A 17170-nucleotide genomic window follows, 5' to 3' on the forward strand; every position below is an offset into this window, starting at 1 on the left:
CTCGTCAGTCTATTCTTGTTCTGAGAAATGAAGGCTATTCCATGCGAGAAAATCCCAAGAAACTGAAGATCTCGTATAATGCTGTGTACTACTCCCTTTACAGAGTTTTTTTCCCGCTCTCTGTCTCAACTGGCAGCCTCGTTTTTGAAGCACGGCTCTGTTGTCTTGTGCTTTGTCTTTCTCGTCTGTGTTTGTGTTTGTGGTAAATGAAAGTCATCACGTTACTATGTGTGAATCATCTCTGTATTTCCTGCAACTCATAGATTGCGGGGCTTATGCAACACTCTTAGGAAAAATGTTTCTAAAAGGGTTCTTCAGCTGTCCCCATAGGAGAACCATGGAACCCAAAAGGTTCTACCTGGAACCAAAAGGGTTCTACCTGCATCCATATAAAGGGTTATTCAAAAGGTTCTCTTATGGGGACAGCCGAAGAACCCTTTAAGGTTCTAGATAGCACTTTTTCTTCTAAGAGTGTACGCAAGCTTTGTATCCTGGATCTTCTTGGCAACAGAAATTATCGTGTCTTGTGATTGGCTGATCTTTGACCCTTCATCTTTTGATCTGATAGCTGTCACCTGACAATGACCCTGGTGAATCAAGAATGGCCAGAGATATGGATAACATGACGAGATACCTGTGTCTCCACCCTAACAATGGGATTCGTTGTACACAGAGCGGAACGGCGGGCTGTCAAGCTCCCGCCTATTCCTGTCTTTGGATCAGTGGATACATCTCGTTATTTGAATAATCTTTTGAATATTCGATGAGGGGTGTTGATTTCAACCACCTGTATTCAATGGAGAATGAGATGCAATGCTAGTAGGGCTGACCCCATTTAGTTGACTGGTCAATTGTTTGGTCGATAGGCTGTTGGTCGGCCGAGAATTCTTTAGTTGAGCAGTTGTTGAGTAAGGACGCGCATGCATAGAAGTAGGCCTATAGTCTACCTGGCCTGCGCGCAAATGTAGGTATATAAATGTGCCCATTTGGGGATCTGATAGTATTTCCGATTGGCTTAACGCACCACCACTAATGGCCTGTGGAGCTTCTCAAGGTAATGTTTTCTTCACCTCAAACAGCAAGCAAACAAAGTCTGTTTTTACATCCATTGAGAATGACAATAGTTCCTCAATGTAGCCTATTTGAGAAATCTTTCCATCTCCCTCCCTTTAGATAACCACTCTGCAGTGAAAGGGGAAAAAACCGTCATGCTCTGATCAGGTGGAAAAGGCCTACCTGATTACTTCTTATCCCTTGTGCAAATACTGCTGTGTCTGTCTGGAGCTCACTGGCACTGGAAACTCTGAGGGTCCAGAATATTTTATACAATGTTGCAAGTTTGTTAGCTCAAGCTTTGGGCTGGACCAAATTGATAGTTGATACAAAGTTTCAAGTTCCTTGCAGACAGGCGATGCGTAGCCAATGTGATTTATTTTTATCAGGATATTTCTAACCTGCAGGCTGCAATGTTTTTATTTGTTGGCTTTATGTAGTATATTTTTACATAGTTGGCAATGGCAATAGAAGTTACTTTTAGATTTGTATCATTTTAATTTAGATTGTAATAGAATTGTTATTAATCACAAAGATTTTGAGATACGAAGACTTTATTATAAAATAAATGAAACTGTTCCACAAAAATGTGCATATGAAAATCATAACTGGCATGCAGATCGGTAGAAATGGTAAGATAAATTGGCACTCCAAATGGAAAAGGTTGCCGACCTCTGGTGTAGCCTATTACCGGCAACTTCGGGAGTGTAATGGCAGAATCTGCGAAGGCCAGCAGCAGCGGTAGCAGGTGGTTCGGGAACAGGTTTTTTTCTTCTGGTTAGTCTCCCTCTTGAGTCATTTGTGTGTCTTAATTATTTAATCACAGGGTGCTTAAAGCATCAGACAAGCTCAGTAGCCTACATATAGTTGATTTTATTAAAACACATATATATGGAAAAATACACAGTGAAAAATGTTGATTGGTCGATAAAACAGACGACTCTCGGTCGACCAAGGTTTTTTTAGTCGGGACAGCCCTAAATGTTAGCCTAATGAATATGCATAGATCGTCTCGAATTTCAACAGGGACAACTCCGTTATAAAGTGTTTTTTCTCAAAGTGTCCGGGATGGCATGTGCATCACACTTACAGTATATCAGTACACTCGTAACAACCTAAGCATTACAAACCCTCTATTATATCAAATAAGCCTCACGTATCAAAATAGCAATTCATGTTTATCTTCACTGAATTCGTCACTCTCTCATTGCCCCCCATACAAAAAATCTGGTTAATAATTAAGGATCTGCTTAACAGATTTTAGGCAGAGATAGGGCTCCCGCTTCACCTGCCTCTCTCTGGAATGGCCCATCCCTTTGCTTAGCAATAGGCAGCCATTTTACCCCTTCAGCCCAGGGAGGTTTGGACATCAGACCATCATAAATCATTTGATCTCCACTACTGGCAGTTAATAGCCACACTTCAATCTGGGGCTGTAGGTATCAAGCTTCTCATAGGAGGAGTGCTGATTTAGGATCAGCTACCCCCTGTCCATGTAATCTTATTCAATGTGATCTAAAATCTAAACTGATCCTAAATCAGCACTCCTACTCTGAGACGCTTGATACCTATGGCCCCAGATTGGAAGTAAAACTGTGTCCCTGACTGTGAACCTTGCTTAGGTCTCTGAATGTGAACTAGAAAGGCATTCACTACCAACCTACCTCCTCAGCCAGTGTTATCCAGATCACACCAAATGCGTTCTAAGTAGGGTAGCAAGCTTTGGGGGAATTAGCAACTTGCTTTCTTTTACTGTCTAATGCTCACATTCACAGTCAGTTTGGTTTGCCTCTGAGGTAATGTGAAGATTTAAATGTTTATGTGGTTTTGTATTCTCGCACAAACATGCAAATATAAACAATGAGAGCCATAGACAGCATTTTGCATGCTTTTCCTATGGAGTCCCATCTCTGCTCTACCGCTCTCACACACACACACACACACACACACACACACACACACACACACACACACACACACACACACACACACACACACACACACACACACACACACACACACACACACAGTAAAGCATGGGTTGGTTGACACCATACACCACAGACCTGAATTAAAGATGAGAGATCAGCGTCACAGACAGAGCCGTGCCCTGTAGAAAGATTTCCTCTCGGTGTCTATTCCCTATTTAGTGCACTACTTTTGACCAGGGCAAATGTAAAAGTAGTGTACTTTATAGGGAATAGGATGCCATTTGGGGCGCATACAGTGACTAATGGGAACCTGGCCTGGGCCCCAGCCACCATGCTGCTGGTGTGATCTGATTGAGACTGCTGCACTGCAGTGCTGTCATAGAAGGCCTGATTAGTCTGCTGCTGTCAAGGACTTTTTGGGGGAAATGGGACAGACCTGTGTTTAGGGAGCTCTGCATTTTCTTTGAAACAGGCCTCATAGAAGCAACGTTATTCGGTGCTTATCTGTTATTCGGTGCTTATCTTTTCCATTAATTTGGGGTGAAGGTATATAACTGGATCTACACAACCAATGTCTAGGGACATGGTTTCATCTTGACATGAGACTGACTACTTTAGAGGTCTGAAAACATCTGACAAACTTTGATTTGAAAGTGTAATTTAAAAAAGAAATGTCCCAGTCCTAGTTGGGCAATATACAGGATATTGGACTTACCAATGGAATCATAAGTCGTATTATTATATATACTGAACAAATATATAAACGAAACATGCAACACATTCTAAGATTTTACTGAGTTACAGTTCATATGAGGAAATTAGTCAATTGAAATGAATTCATTAGGCCCTAATCTATGGATTTCACATGACTGGGAATACAGATATGCATCTGTTGGTCACAGATACCTCAAAAGAAATGGGCCTCACAATGGCCTCAGGATTCCGTCCCGGTATTTCTGTGCATTCAAATTGCCATCGATAAAATGCAATTGTGTTCGTTGTCCGTAGCTTATGCCTACCCATACCATAACCCCAACATGGGGCACTCTGTTCACAACATTGACATCAGCAAACTGCTCGCCCACACAACGCCATACACATGGTCTGCGGTTGTGAGGCTGGTTGGACGTACTGCCAAATTCTCTAAAACGGCTTATGGTAGAGAAATAAAAATACAATTATCTGGCAACAGCCCTGGTGGACATTCCTGCAATCAGCATGCCAATTGCACGCTCCATCAAAACTTGAGATATCTGTGGCATTGTGTTGTGTAACAAAACTGCACATTTTAGAGTAACATTTTATTGTCCTCAGCACAAGGTGCACCTGTGTAATGATCATGCTGTTTAATCAGCTTCTTGATATGCCACACCTGTCAGGTGGATGGATGATATTGGCAAAGGAGAAATGCTCACTAACAGGGATGTAAACAAATGTGTGCACAACATTTTAGAGAAATACGCTTTTTGTGCGCATGGAACATTTCTGGGATAATTTTTCAGCTCATGAAACATGGGACCAACACTTTACATGTTGCATTTATATTTTTGTTTGGTATATTGTATATATTACATTTGTATTTGTATTTATTGTTTCTCCTTCATAACACACCTTACTTAAAATAGGACATTTGTGGTTGACTAGAGCGCATTTAAGTCTGGCCAAGACTATATATGTATACACTCAGTAACCAGTTCATTAGGTACACCTCCCCATTCATAAAAATGGTTCGCTCCTATAGACAGTGAGTCATGTGGCTTGCTATATAAAGCAGGCAGACAGGCATCTAGGCATTCAGTTACTGTTCGATTGAATGTTAGAATGGGCAAAACTAGTGATCTAAGTGACTTTGAGCATGGTATGCTCGTCGGTGCCAGGCGAACCGGTTCCAGTATCTCAGAAACGGCTGGCCTCCGAGAATGATGCGACAAAAAATAAAACATCCAGTCAGCGGCAGTCCTGTGGGCAAAAACAGCTTGTTGATGAGAGGTTGAAGGAGAATGGCAAGAGTCGTGCAAACTAACAGGTGGGCACATACAGGCAAATAACGGTACAACAGTGGTGGGCAGAACGGCATCTCGGAACACACAACTTATCGGTCCTTGTCACGGATGGGGTATTGCAGCAGACGACCACACCGGGTTCCACTCCTATCAGCTAAAAACAAGAAGAAGTGGCTCCAGTGGACACGCGATCACCAACACTGGACAATTGAGTAGTGGAAAAACATTGCCTGGTCCGACGAATCCCGGTTCCTGTTGCGTCATGCTGATAGCAGAGTCAGGATTTGACGTAAGCAGCATGAGTCCATGGCCCCATTCTGCCTGGTGTCAACGGGACAGGCTGGTGGCGGTGCTGTAATGGTGTGGGGAATGTTTTCCTGGCACATGTTAAGTCTCTTGATACCAATTGAGCAATTGTTCCATGCCCCAAAGACTTCAGGCTGTTCTGGAGGCAAAGGGGGGTCCGACCCGGTACTAGATGGGTCTACCTAATAAATAAATACATTTTATTTTTATTGCATAGAGACATAGTTACTGAACAATAAACTTCATTAAAGGGAATGGCCGCTACGGAGGCACCAATAAGGTTGCTCTCTCACCTGTGCAACAGTACAGGACAGATTCATGCAGGAAGCATCAAAGGGGAAAGGGGCGGAGGTGAAAGAGGAACATTCTTATTGTTTTGTTTTGTTTTCTATGTCTTGTGAATACATGTCCACTAAGAAGCTTGAGGATTGATCAACACTAATTTCATTGTAGCAACACCTTACAAAATGAATGGAGTCAATATGAGACACAAAATATGTAAAGACCCATCTCAATATCACGTGTTGTGGATAATACTTAAGATATTAATACATTAACATGTGTGACATGAAATGTCAATGGAATTGTGCAGCCAGCTAAAATAATTAAGGCATTTTCTTATTTGAAAAATATCCGTTTTTTTTACAAGAAACTCAGAAAGTGAAGGTGAAGGTTTGGGCGAGCTTGGGATGGGTTGGCATTCTCCTCCACCTACTCTTCAAGATCCAGAGGAGTATCAATTCTCATTGATCAAAAAAGTCTGATTTAAGTCTACAGAAATAACTACAGACCCAAATGGACGTTTTATAATGGTAAAAGGAAACCTGGTACAAGAAAAAGTAACTTTACTGAATTGCTATTGCGCAAATGAAGACGATCCAAAGTTCTTTAACGACCTTATACCTAAACTATCTCAATGTAACGGGAACATTATATGGGGGGTAATTTTAAATGTGTGCGGAATGCAACTCTAGACAAGTCATCAACTAAACTATATCCTCTTCCTAACATATCTAAGGTATTAAACTCCAACATCCAAGAGATGGATCTATGCGAACTGTGGCGATATAAACATCCAACTGAAACAGAATCCACCTGTTACCCTCTTTGTTATTGTAAACTTTTCTTTATAGGTGCTACGCATAGTTTCTTTTTGAATTTTTGAATTGTAATTTCAGAAAATGTCCATAATATATCTGCAGTAATAGTGAATTGATCGTGTTTCACACTATTACTTATCCACCAGTGTTGAGATTGGTTGTGATATTCGCCCATTGATTTCTGTTGTCAAAATGGGATAGCTGTTGTAATTCCTGCTCGGCATCAGACTAATTTGGTGCTTCAGTTGCACTTTTCTCCGGTACTTTTCTTGGTGTAGCCAACCTACTTTTCTCCGGTAAAATGCTAGATCAACTTGAAGAAAAACATTAGGAAATGTAGCTGGCTACATTATTTCTATGATAAACAGATGATGGCCATGCAGAGTTTTTGCAAAAAAATACATTGCTTTTTCATTGTAAGTTAATTTAGCCTACTTGTTTGGTTGCCAGCCAAATACCGTTGCACTTCTGTTGTCATCTGATGAAAATTAAGCAATTTTCTGCCGAATGTGTTGCACTAATGTATTTTCTGTGAAGGAAAACTATAGTTGCACGTCCCTGATCACTCTATTGAAACAATAAACCGCTGTTGACTTTCAATATAAAACACGACCCCTGTCAATACACAGCTGGACTCACCTGATCAGGCTTTGTCCAGTTGTGCTATTTACAAACAAACACGTGACCGGCTCAGCTGTTCTGGGGAACTATGGGAAGCTTCATAATGTAAAATTATGTGACAGGTGAAATGAAGAACGCAATCTGCTTTATCTTCTAACATATTGCACAAGTTGACTGCAGGTATTTACTTAAGAAGTAGCTACAAATATTAAAATGTATAGAAAATCTTCAAAAAAATAGTTTCAATGGTATTGACTGTATTGAAAAAACATCCCGTGGCTATTTCCAAATACCCCGGTATATACGGTATACTGGCCAAGCCTACTCAATACACAGATGGACATGTTTTTGGAAATAAATGTATACTGAAAAAAATATAAACACAACATGCAACAATTTCTAAGATTTTACTGAGTTACAGTTCATATAAGGAAATCAGTAAATTGAAATACATTTATTAGGCCCTAATCTATGGATTCCACATGACTGGTAATACAGATATGCATCTGTTGGTCACAGAGACCTTTTTAAAAAAGATAGGGGCGTGGATCAGAAAACCAGTCAGTATCTGGTGTGACCACCATTTGCCTCATGCAGTGCGACAAGTCTTTCGCAGAGTTGATCAGGCTGTTGATTGTGGCCTGTGGAATGTTGTCCCACTCCTCTTCAATGGCTGTGCAAAGTTGCTGGATATTGGCGTGAACTGGAACACGCTGCCGTGCACGTCGATCCAGAGCATCCCAAACATACTCAATGGGTGACATGTCTGCTGAGTATGGAGATGTTCAGCTTCCAGGAATATTGTACAGATCCTTGCGACATGGGGCCATGCATTATCATGCTGAAACATGAGGTGATGGCGGCAGATGAATGGCTCGACAATGGGCCTTAGGATCTCGTCACGGTATCTCTGTGCATTCAAATTTCCATCGATAAAATGCAATTGTGTTCGTTGTCCGTATCTTATGCATGCCCATACCATAACCCCACCGCCACCATGGTGCACTCTGTTCACAACGTTGACATCCGTAAACCACCTGCCCACATGATGCCATACACATGGTCTGTGGTTGTGAGGCCGGTTGGATGCACTACCAAATTCTCTAAAACAACGTTGGAGGCGGCTTGTGGTAGAGAAATTAACATTCAATTATCTGGCAACAGCTCTGGTGGACATTCCTGTAGTCAGCATGCCAATTGCATGCTCCCTCAAAACTTGAGACATCTGTGGCATTGTGTTGTGTGACAAAACTGCACATTTTAGTGTGGCCTTTTATTGTCCCGAGCTCAAGGTGCACCTGTGTAATGATAATGCTGTTTAATCAGCTACTTGATATGCCACATCTGTCGGGAGGAAAGATTATCTTGGCAAAGGAGAAATAAGTGTTTTGTGCGTATGGAACATTTCTGGGATCTTTGATTTCAGCTAATGAAACATGGAACCAACACTTTACATGTTACTTTTATATTTTTCTTCAGTGTGGATAATGAAGTATGCCCAACTGTTGTCTGTGAAGCTCTTAAAGCATATATGACAGGTTGTATCATGTCTTACTCTTCACATAAGAAAAAGAAGACCCATAAAGAATTAGAAATACTCAAACAGAAAATCCATGACTTAGAAAGAAAACACAGCTTAGATAGAAATGTTGACACCCTTCAACAGTTGAACACTTTGAAGCTTGAATTTAACATAATAAACACCCGCTCTGCAGAGAATGCCAATTTATCTTACCATTTCTACCGATCTGCATGCCAGTTATGGTTTTCATATGCACATTTTCGTGAAACAGTTTCATTTAATTTATAATAACATCTTCATATCTCAAAATCATTGTCATGTGGTTAATCAAAATTATATCCAAATGAAAATGATACAAATCTTAAAAGTAACTTCTATTGCCATTGCCAATTATGTAAAATATCCTACATAAGCCAACAAATAAAAACATTGCAGCTGCATGTAGAAAATATCCTGATAAAAATAAATATCCTATAAATAACATTGGCTACACATGGCCTGTCTGCAACGAACTTGAAACATCGTATTAACTCTTAACTTGGGTCTGCCCAAAGCTTGCTCTAGCGAATGTCACGATCGTCTAATGAGGAGGACCAATGCGCAGCGTTGAATGCGTACATATTATTTATTAAACAGATCACCCGATCAAAACAACGAACGAAACGTGAAGTCCTTCGATACACACAAACCAAAAGGAACAAGAAACCACAACACAAAGTGAAAAGACCGATAGTTAAATATGGCTCCCAATCAGAGACAACCAGCTGACACTCGTTGCCTCTGATTGGGAGTCACTCAGGCCAACATAGATATACAAAACATAGACTTACACACCCTGGCTCAACATAACATAGTCCCCAGAGCCAGGGCGTGACAGTACCCCCCCCCAAAGGCGCGGACTCCGGCCGCGCCAAACAACCACAACAGGGGAGGGACCGGGTGGGCACTCCGCCTCGGCGGCGGATCCGGCTCCGGACATGACCCAGGCACGGGTTGTGCTGGACTGACGACGCACACCCCTGGCTTGATGCGTGGAGGAGGAACGGGCCGGACCGGGCTGAAGAAGCGCACCCCTGACTTGGTGCGGGGAGCAGGAATGAGCCGGACCGGGCTGACGACGCGCACCACTGACCTGGTGCGGGGAGCTTGGATGGGCCGGACTGGGCTGGCGACGCGCACCACAGACTTGGTGCGGAGAGCAGGAACGGGCCGGACAGGGCTGACGAAACGCACCATAGACTTGGTGCGGAGAGCAGGCACGGGCCGTGCCGGACTGACGACGCACACCACTGGCTTGGTGCGGGAAGCTTGGATGGGCCGGACTGGGCTGGCGACGCGCACCACAGACTTGGTACGGAGAGCAGGAACGGGCCGGACAGGGCTGACGACGCGCACCACAGGCTCGGTGCGAGAGGCAGGAACAGGCCGAACCGTACTGGGGACACACGCCACTGGCCCTATGCAGGGATCAGGAACGGGCCGGACCGGACTGGTAATACACCCCAGTACCTCTCGCCGTGCCTCCACACTTTCCCTCTCCTCTGTGACCAGTGGCCCCCTTAACCTGGCGGCCTCCTCTTCACACCCGCTGGACCGCTCCATCGCGGCCTCCTGCTGCCCCGTCGTCCACGTCGTGAGCCCCCCCCTAAAAAATTTCTGGGGTTCTCTCCTCCCCGTGGACCAGGCCTCCCTAGCTCTCGCCAGACTCTCGATCCATTGCTTCATAGACCAGCCTCTCTCCTCTTCACTTAGCGTGGCCCAGCCGAAACTCCTACTCCCCTGATCCCAGGTCCTTCCTCTCTCCTCTTCACGCTGCTTGGTCCATTTTTGGTGGTTTCTTCTGTCACGATCGTCTAATGAGGAGGACCAATGCGCAGCGTTGAATGCGTACATATTATTTATTAAACAGATCACCCGATCAAAACAACGAACGAAACGTGAAGTCCTTCGATACACACAAACCAAAAGGAACAAGAAACCACAACACAAAGTGAAAAGACCGATAGTTAAATATGGCTCCCAATCAGAGACAACCAGCTGACACTCGTTGCCTCTGATTGGGAGTCACTCAGGCCAACATAGATATACAAAACATAGACTTACACACCCTGGCTCAACATAACATAGTCCCCAGAGCCAGGGCGTGACAGCGAACTTACAACATTGTATAAAATATTCTGGGCCCTCAGAGTTTTCTGCTCCAGTGAGCTCGGGACAGACACAGCGGTAGGCTATTTGCGCAAGGGATAAGAAGCAGTGCTTGACTTGGGTAGGAGCTCACCGGAGCTGAGTACCGGCACCTCAAATGTTCTACTGCTTGAGCTCCTGTTCCTCTTATACAATATTAGCTCAAAAGTATTGTGGAGCTCCTACACCTAAATATAAACAGTACCCGCACCCAAAATGAGTACCCGAACCTATTTCAGTCCAAGTCAAGCACTGATAAGAAACCTATTTTATGATGTTTCCACTGGATCAGAGCATGACATTTTTCCCTTTCATGCTGAGTGGTTATCAAAAGGGAGAGTGCTGGAAAGATTTTTCAAATACATTGAGGAACTATTGTAATTCTCAATGGATGTAAAAACAGACTTTGTTTGCTTGCTGTTTGAGGTGAAGAAAACATTACCTTGAGACGCTCCACAGGCCATTAGTGGTGGTGCGTTAAGCCAATCGGAAATACTATCAGATCCCCAAATGGGCACATTTATATACCTACATTTGCGCGCAGGCCAGGTAGACTACAGGCCTACTTCTGTGCATGCGCGTCCTTACTCAACATTGACAAGAGCGCTCCAAACAAAAGACAATGACTAAATTGACAGAACTCGTAAATGGAATTAAATACACCAAAACTTGTTTCTCAAAAGAGTAGCATAGGTTGTGCACTCTATAAATAATGTGTCCACTCAGACAATGAGAACAGGAAGACTGTAATAATAATATTGAATGCATTAAAAGAAATGACCTTAACCAAAGTAACAAACATTGTAGATTAGAAAGTATAGGAATTAACGGTAAATATACTACGTAATGGGGAATTGATATACAATAACAATCAAACGCAAACAACGCAAAGTTATGAATCAATGAATGTGCACAAATTGGTGGTAGAGAGCGCGTTCTGGAGAGAGTAATGCATTGTGCATCTAGGCGCATGGTCAATCCGACTGCATTGGCCATGCAGCATTTACCGCGATCAGCAGAAGTCAGGGCAAGAATGGCCTCAGCAGAAGTCAGGGCATTCATACTTCTTGTGCTGCGCAGAGTTGTGTAGAGCTGTTGTCAGGGAAGTGAGTTTGTGTTTATACAGGATGTAGCGCCCTCTCCTACCGTCAACCAATCATGTCAATGCTAAACAGAGCCCTCCGCATTGTTACAAAATTTGTGAGGCGCATGGCGATGCGGTACAGAGTTCGATTTGGCATCTGCATGCCTCTGGAGGCGCCACAATTGCGTCACACCCTCCATACGGTGCCTCCGACCACATTTTCTAATCAAGCATAAATTGCCTTTTAGTCTAGGCCTCCGCAATGGATTAGTTCACTGAGATGGGCGCAAATATATACACTACTGGTCAAAAGTTTGGACACACCTAATCATTCAAGGGTTTTTCTTTATTTTTGCTATTTTTTACATTGTAGAAAAATAGTGAAGACACCAAAACTATGAAATAACACATATGGAATCATGTAGTAACCAAAAAAGTGTTAAACAAATCAAAATATATTTTATATTTGAGATTCTTCAAATAGCCACCCTTTGCCTTGATGGCAGCTTTGCACACTCTTGGCATTCTCTCAACCAGCTTCATGAGGTAGTCACCTGGAATGCATTTAAATTAACAGGTGTGCCTTCTTAAAAATTTATTTGTGGAATTTCTTTCCTTCTTAATGCGTTTGAGCCAATCAGTTGTGTTGTGACAAGGTAGGGGGGGTATACAGAAGATAGCCCTATTTGGTAAAAGACCAAGTCCATATTATGGCAAGAACAGGTCAAATAAGCAAAGAGAAACGACAATCCATCATTACTTTAAGACATGAAGGTCAGTCAATACGGAACATTTCAAGAACTTTGAAAGTTTCTTCAAGTGCAGTTGCAAAAACCATCAAGCACTATGATGAAACTGGCTCTCATGAGGACTGCCACAGGAATGGAAGACCCAGAGTTACCTCTGCTGCAGAGGATAAGTTCATTAGAGTCACCAGCCTCAGAAATTTCATCCCAAATAAATGCTTTACAGAGTTCAAGTATCAGACACATCTCAACATCAACTGTTCAGATGGGACTGTGTGAATCAGGCCTTCATGGTCAAATTGCTGCAAAGAAACCACTACTGAAGGACACCAATAAAAATAATAGACCTGCTTGGGTCAAGAAACATGAGCAATGGACATTAGACCGGTGGAAATGTGTCCTTTGGTCTGGAGTCCAAATTTGAGATTTTTGGTTCCAACCGCTGTGTCTTTGTGAGACGCGTGTGGGTGAATGGATGATCTCTGCATGTGTAGTTCCCACCGTAAATCATGGAGGAGGAGGTGTTATGGTGTGGGGGTGCTTTGCTGGTGACACTGTCTGTGATTTATTTAGAATTCAAGGCACACTTAACCAGCATGGCTACCACAGCATTCTGCAGCGATACGCCATCCCATCTGGTTTGGGCTTAGTGGGACTATCATTTGTTTTTCAACAGGACAATGACCCAACACACCTCCAGGCTGTGTAAGGACTATTTTACCAAGAAGGAGAGTGATGGAGTGCTGCGTCAGATGACCTTGCCTCCACAATCCCCCCAACCTCAACCCACTTGAGATGGTTTGGGATGATTCGGACCACATAGTGAAGGAAAAGCAGCCAAGAAGTGCTCAGCATATGTGGGAACTCCTTCAAGACTATTAGAAAAGCATTCCAGGTGAAGCTGGTTGCGAGAATGACTGTCATGTGCGACGTGAATGCGGTAGGCGAAGTCAAACGCAGGACACCGAGCTACTGGAAACATACTTTACTCAAAAGTAACCAGAGTACAAACAACCTCCAAACAGGGAGGAAAATAACCCGCACAATAAGCTACTGCCGAATGACGAAAACAATCACACACAATACACAATGAAAGACAGAGGGTTATATAGGGAATACAATACAACATCATTGGGAACAGGTGTACACAATCAAGACCAAACAAGACAAACACCGAAACATAGATCGGTAGCAGCTAGTACTCCGGGGACGACGAACGCCGAAGCCTGCCCGAGCAAGGAGGAGGGGCAGCCTCGGCTGAATCCGTGACAATGCCAAGAGTGTGCAAAGCTGTCATCAAGGCAAAGGGTGGCTATTTGAAGAATCTCAAATATAAAATATATTTGTATTTGTTTAACACTTATTTGTTTACTACATGATTCCATATGTGTTATTTCATAGTTTTGATGTCTTCATTATTATTCTACAATATAAAAAATAGTAAAAATAAAGAAAAGCCCTTGAATGAGTAGGTGTGTCCAATCTTTTGACTGGTAGTGTATGGTTTTGTAGCAGGATTCAAAGTGAATTGGGAGAAAAATCCAATTTTGCCAATTTCTTATTTTGACTTTTCAAGTTTCAGTGGACATGGACAAAGACACATTAAATACCTGGATTTATTGATGCCATGCAATTTGGAGGAGGCCTATAAAATCAAGTACTCTCCTTTACTAGTTAAGATTGAATCCGATTTTCAGAGATGGAGAACTCTCCCTATTTCTATGTTAGGTAGGGTCCAACTTCTTTAGGAATATAAATTGCCTACTCTGGAAAGACCTCGAGTCAAATGTAATGTTTTACACTTACCTTATAAAGCTGGAGGTTTTGGCATAAATAAATGGCCTACTCTCCAACTTTATTTGGAATGGAAAGACCTCTAGTCAAATGTAATGTTTTGGCCTACCTCATATGAAAATATATTACTGGGCCACACAACTGCTTTCACTTAAACAATGGCCAGCAGACTAGTATTGAAGCCATACATTTAAAATACAGTATATCCACTACTTTGGGTCCAAGGCTTTAAAGAAAAAACAGACAATCCAATGATTTTCAATTCAATTTTTATTTGGGAAAATTTACATAAATTCATGAAATGGAAGAAACCCATATCGCCAGGCACCCCTATTTGGAACAAACTGACATTACCGCAAGTATTTAATGACCTTTTAAAGTCCTGGTTCCAAAGTGGCATCATGCATTTTGAGCATATTTTCTATAAATAATGTGTTCTAATATAGAACCCCCTCTCCCCCAAAAAAGCATGCAAAAAATATAAAAGAAAAAGTAGGCCATTACCACTTTAAGAATAATGAATTTTTTAGGCCTTGATATTCAAATTATTATTACATTCTAAAATATGTGAGAATCATGTGGACATTGCCTGACTTAATAGACTGGATGCATGCATGCCGATTTTTCTGTAACCTATGTGGCTGACGCAGGCACACATAATAACGTCTTGAATGCAGTAGCATTAATCTCACCATCGCTGTTTTTATAATGAGAAAGTAACCACAACCCAGATTACTTTTTTAATGGAAGGATTTGTATCGAAAGCCAAGTTGAAGCCAACATTAGATTTTGGCTTCATAATAACCAGTGTAAGTAGCGCAACACCCTTCAATTGTGAAGTGGCGGGAAACAAACGAAAGTGGCCACATCACATAAAAAATGAAATCACAGATCATTATAAGGGAGCAGAAGAACTTATAAATTGGCTACAATAATTTAAAAATGTATAGCTATCAATTGGAAAGCATCATACTCGGCTTCAATAAGGGCTGAATTACTGTATGTAGTTACATTCCACTAGATTCTGTGTTTTATAAAGTTAAGCAGAAAAATACATGTTTTTTTAAAATCTGGAAACCTTATATTGACCAAGTTAAAGAATGTAACATTTCCACATGAGAAAAATGTGAACAAATGTAGGCATGTTGTGTTGTATATCAAGCATAGTAATTGTGTTGTTTTGTTTCTGTTTGTGTTTAATTTTTGCTTAGTTGTTTGTACTTATATATGTATATATACAGTGAAGGAAAAAAGTATTTGATCCCCTGCTGATTTTGTATGTTTGCCCACTGACAAAGACATGATCAGTCTATAATTTTAATGGTAGGTTTATTTGAACAGTGAGAGACAGAATAACAACAAAAAAATCCAGAAAAAAACGCATGTCAAAAATGTTATGAATTGATTTGCATTTTAATGAGGGAAATAAGTATTTGACCCCTCTGCAAAACATGACTTAGTACTTGGTGGCAAAACCCTTGTTGGCAATCACAGAGGTCAGATGTTTCTTGTAGTTGGCCACCAGGTTTGCACACATCTCAGGAGGGATTTTGTCCCACTCCTCTTTGCAGATCTTCTCCAAGTCATTAAGGTTTCGAGGCTGACGTTTGGCAACTCAAACCTTCAGCTCCCTCCACAGATTTTCTATGGGATTAAGGTCTAGAGACTGGCTAGGCCACTCCAGGACCTTAATGTGCTTCTTCTTGAGCCACTCCTTTGTTGCCTTGGCCGTGTGTTTTGGGTCATTGTCATGCTGGAATACCCATCCACGACCCATTTTCAATGCCCTGGCTGAGGGAAGGAGGTTCTCACCCAAGATTTGACGGTACATGGCCCCGTCCATCGTCCCTTTGATATGGTGAAGTTGTCCTGTCCCCTTAGCAGAAAAACACCCCCAAAGCATAATGTTTCCACCTCCATGTTTGACGGTGGGGATGGTGTTCTTGGGGTCATAGGCAGCATTCCTCCTCCTCCAAACACGGCGAGTTGAGTTGATGCCAAAGAGCTCGATTTTGGTCTCATCTGACCACAACACTTTCACCCAGTTCTCCTCTGAATCATTCAGATGTTCATTGGCAAACTTCAGACGGGCCTGTATTTGTGCTTTCTTGAGCAGGGGGACCTTGCGGGCGCTGCAGGATTTCAGTCCTTCACGGCGTAGTGTGTTACCAATTGTTTTCTTGGTGACTATGGTCCCAGCTGTCTTGAGATCATTGACAAGATCCTCCCGTGTAGTTCTGGGCTGATTCCTCATCGTTCTCATGATCATTGCAACTCCACGAGGTGAGATCTTGCATGGGGCCCCAGGCCGAGGGAGATTGACAGTTATTTTGTGTTTCTTCCATATGCGAATAATCGCACCAACTGTTGTCACCTTCTCACCAAGCTGCTTGGCGATGGTCTTGTAGCCCATTCCAGCCTTGTGTAGGTCTACAATCTTGTCCCTGACATCCTTGGAGAGCTCTTTGGTCTTGGCCATGGTGGAGAGTTTGGAGTCTGATTGATTGATTGCTTCTGTGGACATGTGTCTTTTATACAGGTAACAAACTGAGATTAGGAGCACTCCCTTTAAGAGTGTTCTCCTAATCTCAGCTCGTTACCTGTATAAAAGACACCTGGGAACTAGAAATCTTTCTGATTGAGAGGGGGTCAAATACTTATTCCCTCATTAAAATGCAAATCAATTTATAACATTTTTGACATGCGTTTTTCTGGATTTTTTGTTGTGTTATTCTGTCTCTCACTGTTCAAATAAACCTACCATTAAAATTATAGACTGATAATTTCAGCAGGGGATCAAATACTTTTTTCCCTCACTGTGTA

At 42.3% G+C, this 17170-nt stretch overlaps 1 protein-coding gene across 1 annotated transcript in view; it reads left to right on the forward strand.

Moving 5' to 3' along the window:
- The window catches only part of lpin2 (lipin 2), a 57751-nt gene that overhangs the window by 17184 nt on the left and 23397 nt on the right, over positions 1–17170 (forward strand). The gene's annotated exons all lie outside the window — the stretch shown is intronic.

Source organism: Coregonus lavaretus, assembly GCF_964263955.1.
Source record: "Coregonus lavaretus genome assembly, chromosome: 2".
Classification (NCBI taxonomy): Eukaryota; Metazoa; Chordata; class Actinopteri; order Salmoniformes; family Salmonidae; genus Coregonus; species Coregonus lavaretus.